Source organism: Pteropus medius, unplaced genomic scaffold (genome assembly GCF_902729225.1).
Source record: "Pteropus medius unplaced genomic scaffold, Ma_sr-lr_union100, whole genome shotgun sequence".
Classification (NCBI taxonomy): Eukaryota; Metazoa; Chordata; class Mammalia; order Chiroptera; family Pteropodidae; genus Pteropus; species Pteropus medius.
The window spans coordinates 137260-154739 of NW_024350922.1; the positions used below are offsets into that span (position 1 = coordinate 137260).

The 17480-nt window shown below is 59.1% G+C and overlaps 1 long non-coding RNA gene across 1 annotated transcript in view; it reads left to right on the plus strand.

The window, feature by feature from the left end:
* The first annotated feature begins 12950 nt into the window (after positions 1-12950).
* LOC120584522 (uncharacterized) overlaps positions 12951-17480 on the plus strand; it is a 125611-nt gene continuing 121081 nt past the window's right edge. The window contains exon 1 of the long non-coding RNA XR_005648059.1: positions 12951-13556. This is a non-coding gene — a long non-coding RNA (uncharacterized LOC120584522). The remainder of the gene's footprint in view (positions 13557-17480) is intronic.

The window sequence follows — 17480 nt, forward strand, 5'->3', positions numbered from 1 at the left end:
AACCTGTGGCCAGCTGGGGCGTCGGTGCGGCTGGCAGGTCTGGGGCGGCCTCGGCCTCCTGGATGCCGTCTCACAGCTGGGCACAGTGGCCGGACGAGGCACAGACACGCACGGCCCTTTCAGAAGCCTGAGCTTGCGTGAAGTTTGCTGCAGTCCCCTTGACCGAAGCGAGTCCAGCAGTCAGTCCCGGAGGGGGTGGGGGGACGGGGCCATCCCGGCCATGGCCCCAGCACGTACCCTGCTGGGAGCTCCAGCCACGAACCCCCAGCCTCCTCACGGCCCCTGCACAGGCAGAGCCCCACCCAGGCGCTGCCACGCACGGTCCCCAGCCTGGGCGTGCCCTCCGTGTCCCGGAAACCGCTCTGCTCTTTGCTCTCACCCCCCACCCTGTCCGGCCCCCTCCCGCCAGCATCTCTTCTCCAAGCTCAGAGACAACAGAAATCAGCAGGGGAGGGGCCCCTGACCTCCACCACCTCAGCTCATTTGTGCTCATTATGTCCTTGATTGTGCACCTGCTGAGTTCTAGGCAGCGGCAGATGCTGATGTTCCCGAGTCCTTGACCCCATGGGGCTTCACTTGGATGGAGGGGACGTGAGGGACCAATAGACCAAGTGCTGGGGACACAAGGAGCAGAGAGAGAGGCCAGGCAGCCTGGGGTACCTGTGCGTCACCCTGGGGGACCTTGTGTGCCCCCCTCAGGAAGGCCACTTAGGGGCTGTGACTCGGGAGGCGACACCTGAACAACACGCAAAACCAGTCGTGCCAAGAGCTGGGGTGGCGTCCTCAAGGAGCGGGCAGCCGGCACCAAGACCCAGAGGCTGGGACAAAGGGGGCCGTGAGTCAGGCACAGCCGCGAGAGGGGCGGTGCGGGGAGGCGGGCCGGGGGGTAGGGACAGTCGAGCGGGGCCGCCCCAGGACGCGGTCCCCAGGGGCGAAGTGACGCCAGGGGGCTTTGAGCAGCGAGGTCCCGGCGCGGAGCCGCACCTGCGTGAACGGGCACCTGCAGAATCCGTTCTTTTATCTCTTCTTCCTCTCACGGGAGCAGACGTGAGCCCCCCGCCCTGGACCCGTCCCCTCCTGTGTCCCCAGCACTGGGACCCGGGTGACCCCGGCTCGGGTGCGTTCAGCCTGCCCCTCTGTCTCCGCTGCCTCCCCGTTGGTTATGAGTGTGGTGCCTACTCCTTCCATCCTGTCTTTCTACATTTAAATAATATGTGTTTTAGGGAGATGCCTTATTCCTGGGGTACCTCGGGTGGTGTAGCCACTGGCCCCGGTCCTTCTTCGTCCCACATCCGCGTCCTTCGCCGTGTGCCTCTGAAGCTCCCGGAGCGCCTAGTCTCCGTCCTTTGACTTGGGACTTGCTGTGGCAGAAGTGACAGCACGCACGTTCTGAGCACAGGTCTCAGGGGTAACCGCGTGTCCTGCTTGTCCCTTTTGCTCCTCGGCTGTCACCAGGCCCCCAGGAGAAGGGGACAGAGACAGGAGCAGACCCAGCAACTGCCCAGCCAGCCCGGCCCGGGACTCCATGCCCTGGGTTCACAGGGCTCGTCGGTTGACGTGGTGACGTAATCACAAGGTTCAGAAGTGTGGCTCTGTCTCAGCCTGTTGGTGGGACCCAGCTTCCCTCCAGGGGGCCCCCAGGCAGCTGGCTCCCGCGGACGCTCCAGAGGGCGGCGTGCAGACAGGCGCGTCCGTGCGGCCGAGGTCACACTGCACCCCCTTTCCTCACCTTGTGCACCTCGGACCTCACTTCGTATTGGCACACAGAGATCTCCTCAGCCCCTTACAGCTCTGTGGGCTTCCCCGGGGTGTCGCCAGTCCTGCTGATGGACGTGTGGGGTGGCCGCCCTGTGCACCTTCACAGGAGGCTGTGGTGTGTGCCCTGCGGCAGCCACGTCACCTGTCACACATGCAGCTGTGTCTGGCAGATTCCCAGAGCAGAGCTGCTTGTCCCTGGAACATGCACTCACTTGCCTGGGGATCTGGTTAGAATACAGATTTGCCCGAGCATTCGGGGTGAGACCTGAGACCCCGCTTTCTAACAGGCCCCGACAGGCTTTGCGTGGCGTCCGTGCCCAGTGCTGGGTGGCGGTGCTGCAGACCAGGCGGGGTGGCTGTCTCAGTGTGTGACGCTCCAGCAGTGCGGGCCTCAGCGGTGCATAGGCCAGCGCTGTGGGGCTTCCCCAGCACGAGGACTCAGGGACGCAGACAAGGCCCTGCCCAGGCCCAGGGCCTGAAGCAGGCAGCAGAGATGGGTTAGGAGCTGCGATTTCCATTTCTAGGCCGGATCAAGGACAAGCCAGATGTCCTGGAACCCGGGACTTCCGGATACCACTGGAGAGGAGCACCCAGCGGGGGCTTCCTGGTGCTCTGCCCCTCCTCGTCACCTAGTGTCGGGTAGATGGGGGTCCAGGATGGGGAAGCAGAAGTCTCTGGGTGCCGCTCTCGCCGTGGCTCCGTGGCAGGCGCAGTGGCCGAGCGTGCGGCGGTGACCCTGGCCAAGCGGCCCAGCCTCGACTCACCTGCGTGTTTCACCCGTGTGCCGCACAGCGGCGCACGCACTTCCCAGGCTCGCTGCGAGCAAATCAGCCGAGGCGACGCGTTAAGTCAGAGCCGCTCCTGACACGTGGCGCCCTTCACGTGTCTGCTGCTGATGACGACGGCGATTCCGACCCCTCTCCGCGTGCACGGCGCGTCCCTCGTGCACGCAGCCCGCGCCCGATCCCGCCGAGATCTGCCAAGTCCCAGCACGTGCTTCCCAGGCGCCCCTCGCTCACCACCGTCACCCGCGTCACGGGAGTGCGCGTCTGGTTCAGCGTTCCTACCCTTTGGCTCCACCATGAAGCCTGGCACATAGTAGGTGCTCAGCAACAAGAAGAATGAATGGATGGATGGACGGACGGACGGACGGAAGAGCTGCTTTCCAAGCCTGCGCTGCTTCCTGTGCTGTGTGACCTTTGGCAGGTGAACAGACCTTTCTGACTCTTCGCGATGGAGTCGTGAGGATTAAGTGCGGTAAACGTGACAGCCTCGTCGTGGCGGACGTTTACTCAATGCTGAGGACAAGGAGGGGACGTCCCCCGCCCTCCGTCCTGGTCGACTCTGGTTGCTCAGAACACAGACCCGCACGGAGCACCTCTGGCGTTTTCAGGCGGGGCGCAGGCATTGGAGACGCAGCAAGTGAGACCCCCCACATTCTTGGCGCCTAGTATTTAGGGTGTGGGCTCTCATTAAACCCTGGTCAGAAGGGTCCATGGCCGTCGCAGGCTCTGTGTCCGGGGCGCCAGAGGGAGGCTCCCCGAGTCTGGACCACGGGTTACTGAGGACCTTTCTCCAAGTCCTCCTGCTCCACCCACTTTCCCTTCCTGACTTGCTCCTCGGTTTCCGTTTCCTGCAGGACAAAGCGGTCAGCCTGTTATCCGTTTGTCCTGCCGAGGCCCCTGCTGGCTCTAGCTGGCTGTGTGCGCGGGGGCTGAGGCCTGGAGCCGAGTCCTCAGGAGGAAGCCTGGGTGACTCTGTGGTGCCTGGTTTGTCTTGAGTACCTTCACGAGCTCCTCCTTCAGCAGCAGTCCCAGAGCGCCGAACGTGTCACATGTCGGGGAGGAGGGGGAGGCAGAGAAGCGGCCCCAGTAGAGCCACGGCAGCGGGGGACACAGACACGGAGGGGTGACAGTTGCGTGTGACACTGCCCTTGGGGCGGGTGTGCTGAGGTGGAGGTGGCGTTGCTGGTGGATGCGCACTTCATCCCTGCACCGTGCTGGCTGCTGGAGATGTGAGCAGAGGGGCCCGGTCCCTGCCCTCTGAATCCTACTGGGCTGGACAGGACGGGGCCCTCGAAACAGCTACTCACATAAATAATTAACTGCATTGCGATGCCATGAAGGAAAAATACAGGGTGCTCTAAGGACATCAAACGAGGGGCACCCCCCCCGATCTTGGGGGTCAGTATAGGCTGCTCTGGAAAAATGTTAAATAGGAATTAGGCTGGTGTATTGATGAGATTCTTGATGCCGCTTATTTAGACAAATTATAGTATTTAACCATGAATGGATATTCATAGAAATGATCCATCCGGCGTTTACTGAGCACCTACTGTGAGCCACGCACAGTCTTCAACACTTTGTATTCCTTACCTTCTTTCTTCCGCCGAGCAGCCCTCTCGCTGAAGCCTGAGACGGGACCCCGCTCTGCCCTTCCTGAGTGAACGCAGGCGTTGGCCTCTGCTCGGTGCCTCGTTTTCTCCACTTAAAAGATGGTGATGGATAATAGTACTTATCTCCCAATTGAATGAGTTATTATTTTTTTTCATTTTATCTATGGGGTGATTGAGACTCGGAGGGAATAAATAATTTCCTGAGATCTCAGGCACAGGATTCTGTCCTCGCCTGCCCGCCTCATAAATCCTCAGCCTCCCAGTCAGTGTATTATTCCACAGGAGCACACCTCGCCCATAATCTATTGCTCTAATATTTATAACAACGCAGCCACAATTCACTTTTCTGCTGCTTCAATGAATCACCTCCCAATACCTTTGATTTCTAAGAGCAAAATGCCACCTGGATTTCTATTATCCGACCGAGTCCAGGAGCAATTCCCAGGCCTGCTCCTTGCCTGCTGGGTTTCCCTCCTCGTGCCTTATGGCCCGTGCTGCCTGAGACACAGCAAAATGGGTTTGTGATTTAGCGGCAGAAAAGGTTAACTCTAAATAATGATCAGAAAGTTAAAATATAGAGCCAGAATGTTGCTTTAGTTTTTATAGGTTTTAAATAATTTCTCCTCCTTCCCCGAAGGATTTAGCATAACTCAATGAGAAAATGCGTTCAGATCCTGCAGGCAGCTCTGACGTGACTGCATTGCAATGAGCAGAAGAGATGCAGAGTGTCTCTGGCAGTGAACCGACTGAGCCTGTGCTCAGGGAGGCACGCCCCTGGGCCTGGGCGCGTCCTGGGGGCAGGCCAGCCAGGCCAGCACTGCTGAGCGGGAGCCACAGCGACTTCTGGTGTGTGTCTTGGGGAGGGGGTAAAGGTCATGAGCCGGGGAAGGAGCGCTGGACCAGGCAGCCCGGAGGAGAGCCTGGCCCCCTTCGGCCTCCGAGCTGCCGGCCTGCACGCCCGCCTTGGCAGGAGTGGGTAGACCCCGTCCCCGCCCTCCATTTATGGGTTGTGAGGGTGGGACTCTGTCTGGCTGCAGGGCACGGAAAACCCCACTAACACGTGCTGACAGAAACGGCGGTTTCTTTAGTTGTTCGTTTACTTTTGCAACAAGAAACGCGTAGGCATTCTGGGCTAGCGCACGGCCCAGAGGGGCCACCCGGGCCCCGGGCTCTGCGTTTGTGTGCAGGCGCTGTCACGCAGCTTCCGAGGTTCGGCGTTGGTGTGGGGGCCGATTCGAGTTGGCGTGTGTAAGGTCCTCGGTGTGATTTTTGGTACATAGACAACGCCACGTAAGCGCTTTCTTAATCAAGAAGCTTATTTCCATCCGATTTTCCGCTAAATGTGAGATCAGGAAACTTTTCCGTGCCCGTAAGCGGAGGCACTTGGCGCTGTGTATCACTGGGGGTGGGCCGGCCCTGCTTCGTGCCCACAGCATAATCTATGTGATTTATCCTCCTGGAAGCCGCCTTTTACTAGACTTTCCGAGGGGGAGTCTGGGCTGGGAGTTTGATTCTCTATTGATGGGATACTTTGGACGTTCACATGTGTCGAATGAAGTATCTGGGCGCTCCGTGTGACCCAGCTTCACTGCGAGGGTCCTCGCCCGTGGGTGCACCTCCGAGCCTAGCTGCTCGGACCCCGGGGGCCCCTCAGCTGGGACATGGCGGTGCCCCGATACGTTGCTGGCGAACACAGCGGTCACAGCCGGGGAACTGTGGGTGGAGACTGCCCAACACGGACCAGCCGAACTGCGGCCGACCCGTGCTGGTGGCCAGTGATGGCACTTCAAGGTGCTGTGGCATGGAGCTGCGGCAAGGACAGCTGGTCCCCTGTCCGGTTGTGCGTCCCCGTGCCCTTGATGGCGTCGCCCCTGGGCTTCCATCTCCCTCGCCCCCAGCTCTCGTCATGGGGCCGGACTCGCCAGGGCGCTCTGAGTGGACCTGATGATGGCCGCTTTGGGGCTGGGAGTCTTAGGAGGTCGGCTGCACTTTCTCTTGGCTTTTCTCCCGGTCTAGGGGGTGCGGAGGGCTGCAAGGGCCCAGCCGGTGGAGGAACCTGGGTCTCTGACTCCCTGAGAACAGTGTCACCAAGGGCCAGGGCACACCCACGTCAGGTGGGACAGAAAATGTTCTGTCATAGCGAGCCCCTGAAGTTCTGGGGTTCATCTGTGACATCAGAATTGGCAAATGGAAAGAGAAAAGCAGTGAGTTGGATTTGGCTCGTGTAGGCCTGTTTCCTGGGCCTCGAGGACCCTGCGCTGATTCTGGTCATCGGGGCCAGCCTCCTCTGGTGGGGCGTTGTGTCCGGGACACTGTGGTCTCAGTGCTCGTTTGGGAGGTGTGACTTCCCCAGTGGCCAGGAAGTGCCACGGGGCGAGTCCAGGTCATGGTTCAGCGGCTGCCAAGGTCACCTGTCATAGGAGGGAGCAGAGAGTCTGGAGCTGAGGGCAAAGGTGGGGGGGCCTCAGAGGCTGTGCCCCAGGGCTGTGCAGGTGACGCCAGCTCACCCCAGACGACTCACAGGGACGGAACTCGCTTTGAGTTAGTTTGTGGGGGCCGCCAGCAGTGTGGTGGGCGAGGGGGCTTGTCTTAAGGCACAGAATGGGGGGGACAACCAGCATTCTGAGAATTGGGGGGGCTTGGACCCTCCAGATCAGGGTCTGGGGTCACATGAAGCTGGACAGAGACAAGAGAGCTGACAGCCGTGGGCTGAGGGGCTGCAGAGCCTCTGCCCGGCTGCCCACCCAGATCCCGCTGCTCCACCTTCTAAGACAGCGCCTGGTTGTCCTCTGTGACGTCACCCTTCTCGCCCGAAGTGCTGCTAGGTCAGGCGGGGCTCATGCTACTGGTCCCAGGAGTTGGCAAGTGACCCAGGCTCCACCAGTGCGCACATGCCACCCCTCCTGGATGCAGCGATGGGTTCAGGGAGGAGCATGGGACCTGAGCCGGCCACGGCAGCCAGTGCCGGGGCATTCACACGACCCCCTTGGAGAGAGGTCCCCGCCCGCTGGGCTGCCGAGCAGGAGAGAGCGTGCCCCTGCTGTAAGCCACACCTGGAGGGGGAAGCGGCCTGGGTGTGACAGCGATGCAGAGACATGGATCCTGATACCGTCCTGCGGTCTCCGGACTCAGCCAGGCTTGAAGCAGGCTTCAGAGTCACGTGAGCCCATGCATTCCCCTTAATCAAGCAAAACATTCAGGTTAGTTTCTTCCAAGTACAGCTGGAAGGGTGCGGACAGGTATCTGGGTGTCTCCTGCCCCTGCCCTCTCTTGGGCTCGCTTGTGACTCGCCCCCCAAAACGTCGTAGGTGGACCTTCATGGGCAGGCTGCCCCCTTCCACAGTCAAGTTCACTTGGCCCTGCGTCCCCTCTTCTACCCCCTAACTTGGCCTTGGTGCCTTTGAGGGCCCTTCACGCCCTGCTGTGGGGTCATGTACTGGCCAGCACGCACCTGTTTCGAGGCAGGCTCCGTGCCGCATGCACCACACACACCCAGTCCCACCAAACTCCTGGCAGGGGGTTCCCTGTGCTGGTTTACAGATGCGAGGGAGGGGCTGGCCCAGGTCCCAGGCGAGCGGGGCAGGGGCACTGCCTTTGGCGAGATCACAGAGGCAGAGGGGCTGCGAAGTCGGGGTGAGCAGGACAGCTGGGTTCCCTCAGCGCGGTCCCCCAGGACCTGAGGCCGGCCGGGGGGAGGGGAGTTGGGAGGTCATCACCTCCACCCCCACAAGCTCTGTGTCTGCTTGGCTGGGCTGCGACAGAGACTTCCCACTGCAAAGAAAAAGTCAAGGGCAGTCACGCCCGAGTCCTCACTGGCCTCCTGGGCTTGCGGGATTGTCCTCTTTAAAAGAAGCCAATTTATTTTTTATTCAAAATCCATACAAAACAATTGAACAATAAAACTGTCAGCCTCACTGTCTCCTCCAGCCGAGAAACACCAGTGCCTCTGGAACTGAGCCTCCTGCCTTCTCTCCTTCCCTGCCATACATATCGTTTGAGCACCTACTATGCGCCAGCACGTGTGCCAAGTTCAGACTTTCCCATCACGTGTGACTCCTTCCTGAGATTTAGTCTGAAGGCATTTTCTGATTCCCAGACGTGGCTCAATATTTCAGGGGTTTCAAACCCGTACCTTTGAGAGATGGGGCTTAGAGAAAGGCTTTGAGGCCAGCTCTGTGCTTCAAAAAATGTGTGACCTTGGACAGGGACACCCATCTCCGCTCTGAATGTTGTCACGACGGTCCCTTGCTGTGCACCCACGTCCCCTCTGGAAAGCCCCCTGGGAGAGGGTTGCCATCTTGGTCACCACGCGGTGTGTCTGGCACCAGCAGTGCTCAGTGCATTTGGTGAATGAACAAATGAGCAAACGGGTGAATGCATGAATGAACAAAGGGAGTTCTGGTTTAGGACGCTTATGCTACAAGGCCAGGGACCCCAGTCCGAGCCCCCAGGGGCCCCAAATCCAGAGCCATGGGGCCACACCGTGGAGGCCGAGCCTCTTAGGAGCTTTAAATCCTGGGGTTGTAGGACCAGGCTGGGAAACTGACCCGGACGAGCAGGAGCCTGGGTGGGCAGGCGCAGGAGGGCTGCCCACGGATCGCTGGGGTGGGCGGCTTGCTGCAAATAATGCAGCCTCGTTGACGCGCTTTACCTAGCAAATGTCGTGCATTATTGAGGCCGCCTCCCCTGTCCCTGGACCGCAGCTGCAGGGCATAGGGGGCTCTGCGGGTGGGGGACAGCTTGGCAGCCCTGCCAGATGGAGGACCTGCTTCGATGCTCAGCGGCCCACCCCTCTCAGGGGCCGTGGTGGCGACAGCCTGGATTTTAGTGTCTGGGGCTCTGGTTTGACTTTATTGCCATTTGGCCTTTCTGGTCCTGTAGTCTCTGGTCACTGCAGTGTCCGGGATCGTGGGAGGACTGGGTGACACTGCACACAAAGAACTCAGCAAACGGAAGCCAAGCTGTGGCAGGAAAGGCTTCGACCAACGCATGCCGTGTGCAGGGGATGGCCGGGGCCCACATGAGGGGCCAGCTCCCCAGCGGCCCGCTCGGTTGGGCAGCACCCTGGTTGCCTTGTGCCCCGTTTCCTGGTTGGTGAGATGGGCTCACACTGGAGCCTGCCCGGTGGAGTTGTGCCAGGTCCATGAGTTCACTCCAGGAAGAGCTGGGGACATGGCCTCGCACGCTGCACGAGCCCGGAAGGGACTCTGGGCCCCACGAGGCCCCCTCCAGCCCCTGTCAGCAACGCCACCGCTTTGGCGTGGACGCTGCTTCTGATTCTCTCGCCGTGTCTGCCGTCCCCACTGTGATGGGGGTTGGGGTGATGGACGTTAAAGTCACTGTGGTCGGCAGATAATGGTCCTTCAATGGTGTGCGGGTCTTAACCTGTAATGTCACCTCACGTGGTGGAGGGGACTTTGCGGGTGAGATCGGGTTAAGGATCTCGGAGTAGATATCGTCCCGGATGACCCGGGGACCTGATCTAATCACAGGGGCCCTGGTAAGAGGCAGACAGGAGGGTCGGGGTCGGGGGTAAAGTGACAAAGCAGAGAGGGAGGGAGCTGCTTTCCTTGAAGGCAAAGGGGGAGGCTGGGCTGAGGAAGGCAGGCAGCTGCAGACCCAGAAGAGGTGACCGGGCTCTCCGCAGGGACCCGCGGAAACCCAGGCACCTGTTTTGGGTACGGCTGACCCCAGAACCATCAAACAGCAGAGCTGTGTTGTTTCAAACCGCTGAGTGGGGTGGAGCTGGGCCCGAGCCCCTCCCCTCACTGGCCCTTGTGAGCCGAGGGCGCCGCCCCACTGGCCCCCAAACGCTGTCTGTCTGCTGGGGGAAAGCCCCGGCCCACCGGAGCCCACCCCTCCCTGCTGCACACGGCACGGGCCACCCTGGCAGGAGCGTGGGGGCAAGACCGGCCGGGAGCCCGGGGCCCGGGCCGCTTGGCGAGGAGGAGGAAACCAAAACGCTCGTTCTGTTTGACCCTTCATGCTCCAGCCACTTGCAGTCCGCGCCCGGGTGAAACAGACCGCTCCCGTTTCCATGCCGACTGCTCCAGGGTCTCCACTAGAGTCTTAACATAGTCCACACAGCAACCTAAGACCTGCAGCAAAGGTCTCTGGAGAACGTGAATTCATGGAAACATCGTTCCTCCTTTTCCCAAAAATGCTGCGGATGGGAGGACTTCATTCACTGGGTGCCTACTGTGCGCCAGCCGCCAGGCACTAGGATGGAGCTTTTTGTTTGTTTTCTGAGTTTAAATCCTGATGGACAGAGGCAGGCAATGGATATGCAAAGAGATAGATGGGACTTGCAGACTGCCAGTGCCGAGGAAAACGGTGACATAATAAGCGTGGCATTGTAGAGCTCTGGGGCATTTGAGCTCAGTGCCTGAAGGGAGAGGTGTGGTGGGTGCAGATCCGAGCTGGGGGCTGTCACCGCCCTGATTAGCTCTTGTCGGGCGGTGCCCAGCCCATGCCTGGCCGGACTGTTCCAAGCAGAGTAGCCGCAGGGGGGTGGGGCAGTCTCGGGTCAGGGCTGGGTGGTGCTCAGCCTCGGAGGGTCTGCAGGCTGTGGAGATGTCACGTGTGGTAGTGAGCTTTGGGGCACCATTCTGACCTGCACGGCCCGTGTCTCAGTGTTGGTGGTGGTGGGGTGATCAGGTGGTCTGCCTCACCTTCTGGAAGGGCTTAAAGACGCAGCCATCACGGGGGCTTCACAAAAGTGCCCCAACCCTAGCCCTGCCGTTCGGCCCTTGCTTGCCTCGGTTTCCTCGCCTGGAAAATGGGGATGATGATAGTTACTATTCGCGAAGCTGTTATTGTGTCCCCCGCCTGGCGCACGGTAAGTGCTGGTGTGCGTGTGTGTAGACACACACACACACACACACACACACACACACACACACACACACACACACATCTTCTTAAAGAGATACAATTTAAGTTTCTGGTGTCATATGCAAATGAATCTATACACCATTATGTTCAGAGATCCACAGACGGTTTGAAAGGAGTCATTTGTTCTCAAAGTTTAAATTTATGTCCCATACCTGAACCTCACTGTCCACAGGGGACACGGGATTGATAATATTTTAGAACTCCCATAATTATCTCATGAAAAGTATAATTACATTGCCTTGCCTTTTTTCCCCCTGAGGGTGTTAAAATGTGTGGGCTCACTGGAAACGTGTCATGACTCTTGTGAGATTGTCTGGACATTCTTTTATTTTTTAATATGTCGAGAGCCGCAGAATGGCAGGGGCTCAGGCTCCTGCAAGCCTGAGGAGGTGGCAGGCAGTGAGAGGGTGGCAGCAGCTGATGCCTCTCAGCCCGTCCCAGCTCCAGCACCAAGTGGGGCTTCTCTTCTTGGTCCCGTGGGGGAGAGGGAGGGGAGCCATGGCTTCAGAGCCCTGCCACTCCCGCCGCTGTGCCTTTCAATCTTAAACAATTTCCCCACTTGTCACACCTGCAGCCCCGTTAGTCATGTTGCAGCTGGGAACACAGTGTGGCGAAAGCAATTACTGCTGACATTGTTACACTGTCATGTGTTTGTTACCCCGCCTGTCCCCAACACCTCCCATGTGGTCACCTGCTGTTGCTCACCTGCCCTCACCCCTCACTTCCCCACACGCGGTCTCAGAAACTTAGAGAAGTGGACAGCCAGCCTCCAGGCGGTGCGGGCCCTGCCCAGCTGCCCAAATGAAGACCATCCAGCTGCCCGCGAGGCTGCACACGCCTGGAACCAGACTAGCTAGCCCCAGCCGGGGAGCAGTCTAGGATTTCATGAGGCAGCTTGGGTTGGGGAGTCAGAGACTGGGGTTCGCATCTCGGCCCCTGCACTCGGCCTTGAACAAGGTACTCCTCATCCTGAGTCTGTGAAAGGGGCTTCACCTTACGGTGTGTTTGCTGCAGTGGCTGAGCTGTGCTTGTGAATGCAGAGCCACTAGCATGGCGCCTGCACTTTGTAAGTGCTCTGTAAACTGTCACCCTGAGGGTGGTGACGTGCAGCCCCAACATTGAATCTCCAGGGTCTGGGGGACCCTGGCCACCTCACATTCTTCCCATCTGTCTCCCCAACTGGACAATGTCTCAGTTTTTATGGCAGTGTTTCTAAATCTGGCTTGACCTCAGCCTCCCAAATCCAGCTCTGTGACTCTCACGGCTGGTCTGTTCACCAGGAGCCCCCTTTCCTGGAAGCCTCAGTGGAAGCTGAGGTCCCTAGAGTTTGGGACACTGGGTGGGGCCAGTGGGGTGCCATGGGGGGTCCAAGGACCACCCCCTTACTCCAGCTCCTCCTGGTTATTACAAGTGTGAGCATTCTCGCCACAGCAGCCAGGAGTCACATGCTGGCTGCTGTCGATCCCAAGGAAGAAGATACCTATTTAGAAGATTCTCCCGGTGGTTCACTAGGCTCAAATTTAAAATGCAGCAGCCTCTCTCGTAAGCTGCGCTTCAGGGAGAAGCCTGCACCGAGCTGCCTGGCTGCCCTGTGCTCCGGCTGGCTGAGCCAGCTCTTATAAGGAATTCCTGGAATTGTAATTCAACCCATAGGACTGAGACTTCCCCTGGCCCATCAGAGCCATGCAGCTCTATCCTTACGAACATCTTCACTAATCAGAGCAGCTCCATTCCAACCAATCAGGACACTGCCTTTTAGACCAATGAAACTGTGAGGATTTGGACTCGCCCCCTCATTTGCATGAGAACAGACCAATCAGGGACTAGGGGCGGGGCCTTTCCTCTATATAAGTCAGCTCCCCTCAGTTTTGGAGGAGTATGTTTTCCTTTTCTTGGGGTTGTGTTTCCACGGCTGCCACAGGGACACTGAGGGTTGTCGTTGTGGCAGACCGCGGGGAGCAGAACAGAACGGAGCTGGGCTGCCTGTCTAGAGAGGGGTGAGCTGCAGCACGTCAGGGGCACCTCACAGCTGTGCCACAGTTGATATGTTTGCACTGAGTGAAGTCTTCTCCGTCACCACACCTCAACCTGGGGATGACCCGACTCCCACAGCAGTAAAGTGACAAAAGGCCCCGTGGATTGGACACCTGTACCGAGATGCCTCCTTTGTAATCTCTGGATGCTCACGAGAGCGCCCAGACTTCAGAGACCAGACCACAGAGGTTTTCGGGAGAAGGACCAGGTCCTGGGCCAGAAGTGGCGCTGTCAGAGTGGACTCGCTACTTGACAGCAGGCCCTCACTTTGCTGTGTGTCTGCCTCTGTGCCTTTCCCCGCCTCCCCTGCCGGCTTTAAGAAGCTCCTGGCGCTTCAGAGTGGAGATTAGCTCGAGGAGGGACGCGCACCAAGCACGGTGTCTGTCCTACCACCGCCCAGGGCAGACACGCCGGTGGGTTCCAGAATTCTCCCTTGAGTTTCTGCGTCGCCCCCACCAAACATTTCAGTTGGCAGGTGAGTGAAACCTGGACGGTCGCTTTCTGTGTGGAGATCAGGTTCCAAGGTCAGCATGTCGTGACTGAGGAAATGACAGAGTGCCAGAATTAGGGTAATGTACATGGAATTGCATGTGCTGTGCAAAGCCCGGTGTCATGCGTGCACTGTGCTTGGACATGGGTGGGCGCTGCTCTGCCGAGGCCGGGTGAAGGACCCGGCCTGTGACTGGGAGCCGTTCGGTGGCAGGCCCTGTGAGTCCCTGCTGTGCTTGCCGCCTCTCTGGCAGCGAGCAACCTGCCTCCCGCCTCGTTTCCGCGTTGGCCGCTGTTCATCTGACACCTCCACGTGCCTCACGTGCACTGATTCATTCAATTGTCACAGGTCCTACAGAGTGAATCTGCCGTTAACCCCACTTTTCAGGGCCGGGGACTGAAAATCAGAGAGCTTGTGGAGCCTCTCGGCGTCACCCTGTTGGCCAGAGGCAGAGTGGATTTGAATCTGGAATGTTGGTTCCAGAGCCCGAGCGTTGTGCTGTCCACAAAGTAGCTTGCCGTCCGGCAGGTTCACGTGGCCTCTGACCGGACTGCAGGCCCAGCTGCTCCACGGCCCTCCGACCTCTTGCTCAGCCCGGCTTCCCTTCCTTCTGCCCAGGCTGCCAGGTGTGCCGACTGCAGCGTCTGTCACCACTGTCCATCGTGGTCTCCGGTGCTCTGGCCAAGCGAGCACTCTGAGGCCCGGGCTGTGTTTCTCCGGTCTGTTTAGTGTTATTGATCCTGCCTGACATTTACTTCTCTCAGAGGCTCAGCCCCGTGCAGGCAGACAAATGGCTTCCACACTTGGGAAGTCTCCTGGGGCCGCAGCTGGTTAACCAACTCAGGGCTCTAGTTGATGGAGGGCATGGAGTGAGGGAGGGCACTGGCCTCCTGGGACCCCATAGTACTCTCCCTGGGGGCCCATAAAAGGAATGGATCTCAGCACTTTACGAAGTTCCAGAAGCCCCCTGGGGTGTATCTGCTGTGTCAAGGTTGCTGCAGAGACAGCTGGGACCGCCTGCCTGTTGGGATGAAGACGGGAAGCAGCCCATCCCTGGAGGACGGTAGCACTCTGGGGTTCAGCAGACTGACACTTGTGGCTGGTATCTGAGTATTTTTCCTGTGCTTGCTGGTGGCTGTGTCCTTGGTGTCCCAAAGCAAAGGATGTGGCAGAAGCGTTTTGTGAAATTTGGGTGAGTCAATGGCGTCTCGCTGGCAGACAGGATGAGAAGGACTGTTGTCCTTGAGGTCCTCGAAGGCAGACCTGTGATGGGGCCTCCTGATTGCTGTGGCTCAGGAAGTGGCTTTGATTTCTGAGTGATGTGGTCGGAAGTGTGGAGGCGACGGGCCTGGCACAGTTCTGAACACTCGGCTCCCGTCTGTCGTGGACTTACCCGATGCTGATGGCCACTTCAGGAGGGAGGTCCCTCCACCCCACTGCACAGAGGTGGAGGTGGGAGAGCCTGTCAGGGTTCACGGGCAAGCTCTGCACCCCGAATGAGCTGTCCCACCGGCACCTGCCTGTCATAGTCTGCTCTCGTGGTGGATGTCACGGTCGCTGACCTGTCACTCATGTCTAGCCAGTTTGATGGATTCCTGTCATTTTATTAGAACCTTCACTGAGCCCACCTGGCTGTGCCAAGGGAGGACAGGTGTTCCAGGAGTTCGTTGGGGCCAACAGCTTTACCCAGTGCTGGAGAAAAGGCGGATCGTGGCTTCCAGATGCTGGACCTGTGTTCCTTTATTCGTTGATTCACCACTTTTCCCAGTAGAAAAACTTTCCCCATAAGTGTTTGTTGAGCACCTACTGCGTGCTGGGCTAAGATGTCTGTTGGTTTAGCCACAGCGTTTGCTCACTCAGGGAGAGGACAGAACAGACAGAAGGGGTGACGCAGCCCCAACTGCTCCAGCCGGTCTGGACAAACAGCCTTCAATTCTGCCAAACTCAAATCTTTCCACTCACAGCCTTTGTCCAGATCCCACTGCGACTTCACCGGCCCAGACTGTGACGTGAGGGGCACACAGACCCTGCGTGACCCCGCGGTATTCGAGGGTTGTCACTGCAGGCAGCGCGTTCTGTGATGAGTACAGAGCCGTGGAAAGTGGGTTCGGGGAATGCCACGGCGGGGAGCTGGGTGCAGGTGCCCGGGGACTGCCGCCTCGAGGGGGGCTTTGCAGCTGCCGCCCCAGCGTCTGCTGCGGCCTGGTCTGGCGGACAGCACGCGCTTCCTGCCGCCTGCCTTGGCGGAAGCTTCAGTCTTTGCCGCCCAGGCCCCTGTGCCCTGCGGCTTGTGCTCTGTAGGTAGGGGCGTGTGTGAGGGGTTAGGGTCAGGTTTAGAGAGGCTGAGCGTGGCCAGGCTTAGAGGGTGACTCGGTGGCCTGGGCCAGCCCTCCCCCCTCACAGAAGTCTGACCAGTGGTCCCCTCTGCTCCGAGGGGTCCTCGCTCCTCCTTCCTTTGCCGGCATCTCTGCTCGTGGCATTTGTGCCGTGTTGGAATCATCCTTGGGGTGGCCCAGTGCGGGACCGGTCAGAGTCTGTCAGAACTCAGACTTAAGTAGCTGGAGGGCCCGAGCTGGTCTTTAACTAAACCCCACAACGCAGTGGGTGGCTGTGACGAACTGCAGGGGACTGTGCACTCGGGTCCCACTGACGGGAGCTTTGGAAGAGAGCTCGTGTTCCCCGATTTTCAGAAATAGCAGAGAAGCCGCAAGTCCAAATGTTTACACGTACTCTTTGTAATGCTATGTCACTACTCAGTGAGACTGTGCCAGACGTGTCTGCAGGAGGGCTGGCCTCAGGGGATGGGACCCTGTCTCCTGCGGAGAAGCCGAGGCCGGTGGCTGCTGAGTCTGGCTCCTTCTCTGTGCCCAAGAGGGGCCTGGCTGGCATGACGACACCTTCCGGTGTACGGGAAAACACAGCTGAACGTTAAGTAAATACCCGCTAATTACCCCGAGAATATTTATTGAGGTTTCCCCACATCGTAATAAGAAATTATTGGAACATACATCACCTACCAAGCTGTTAATCATTGGTAAATATATTTTAGATACAGCCGTCCATTAGTATTTTAATTTAGCCTGTCTCCTGGAGAATATGTGCTGGGTCAGACAAATGTCCCCAGCTTCGGAGCCAAGGGAGAAATTTCCTCACCTAGTTAATCTTTATGTTCTGCTCTCGGGGAGGGAATTCTGGCTGCACCAGCAAGAGAACTGTCCCCTGGGGCCAGCACTGATGGGGGTATCCTTGAGCTGGTGGGCGAGGCAGGGAGGTCACAGGGCTGGAGCGGAGGGGTGTGGTGGGTGGGGCCCAGCAGGGCTGGGAGCAGGGTTGCAAAATTGTGTGGCCGGACAGAAGCACAGCAGATGTACTGAAGCCCGCTGACCAGCCAGGTACTGTGCACCGCTCGCTCCACCCCCCATCCCTCCACCCCCTGCCACCCGCCTTGCTCCCCGTCCCGGGCCACCTGGGACTCAGGGCCCCTGGCATGCCCTCGTGTGAGTGGGGCTGTCCAGGAAGGGTGGCGCTGTGAGCTGAGGTTTCCGACTGGCCTTTGCCTTGGTGACAACCAGGCGGGCTTGGCGGGTCCCTCTCCCCGTGAACTACCTGTTCATCGTGAAGCACCAGGGACCACACGTGTGGGCTCTGGAGGCGCAGGGGTGCACCAGGCAGGCCCCCCCGCCCCCCCGCAGCTGGAGCTGACGTCACAGTGTGGAAGGCGCGTCGGAGAGTAATCAGGGTTGAGAGGAGGCAGAGACTGTTGCAGTGGGAAGGAAGGTGGCCAGGGAGAGGGCTGTTGGGACTCAGAGTCCGTGCTCGGTCTGAAGCGCTGAAGTCTCAGAAGTGGGGAGGATGGTGGCAGCCCCCGAACTCGGGAATTTAGGGGAAAGAGCAGGACACGGGGAGGGG